The following is a 912-nucleotide window of genomic DNA, read 5'->3' as shown; positions in this document are numbered from 1 at the left end:
AGATGTGGTCCAAAATGCTATGATCCTGAACAAAGCTGTCTGAGTGTTGTGAATCAAGTTGGGGAGGAACGGCGGCTGAAGTCGCCTATTGATGGCCTTGACCAAGATCTTATGGGCGGTCCCTAGAAGAGTGATGGGTCACTACTGCAGGATCTCCAATCTGTCACCACTCTCCTTGGGAATCAAGTGTATCAAGCCCTTTGAGAGCCTCTTTGGCATGGCACCTATGAGCATAATCTCATTGAAGGCAGCTCGAAGGCTGCCTTCCATGAGGTCCCAATGACGAAGAAAGAAAAAGTCTGGAAGCTTGTCCGCCCCCGGGCATTTGTCCCTAGGAAGTGACGTCAGTGCCTCTGCTAGCTCCTTAGTAGTAAATGGAGTCAATAAGGACCGAAGAGAGGTGGGAACCCCGTGTGCCGCCAAACTCTCTCACGCGCGTCCATCACCTGTGGGAATAATGGGCACCGGTGAGAAGAGATCGGAAAAAATCCATGGCAATGGCTCTCACATGGGGGGATCAAAAACAATAGCTCCATCCTGGCCAGGCAACCTTCGAATGACGTCTCTCCTCCTGTGGGGGCCGGCTATCTCGAAGAAAACCCCAGTGACTCTATCGTTGGCGTGAGTCTAGAAGGAAGCTCTGGCATGATACCTGAACTCCATCCTCCTCTCCTCTATGGATATAATCTTCGTGCGGGCGGCGGCTATCTGACTCTCAATCCACGGGCTATTTGGGGAACTCTCCTCCTGAAGCCGCTCTAAAGAAGCCATACTCCTCCTTAGACTCCTCTCCTGCTCCCGAAATCCCTTCAAGTTGCTCTGGGCTGCCTCCTATAAGAAATTGCTAATCTTCTCCAGGCCCACATCCGTTGTGCACGCAACAGAGCTTGAAATGAGGGCCAGTTCTGCCCA

This window comes from Cibotium barometz, chromosome 1, assembly GCF_041138505.1.
Source record: "Cibotium barometz isolate CiBa-2024 chromosome 1, ASM4113850v1, whole genome shotgun sequence".
Taxonomy (NCBI): Eukaryota; Viridiplantae; Streptophyta; class Polypodiopsida; order Cyatheales; family Cibotiaceae; genus Cibotium; species Cibotium barometz.
The sequence above is the reverse complement of the archived record's forward strand: the minus strand, read 5'-3'. Positions refer to the sequence as shown.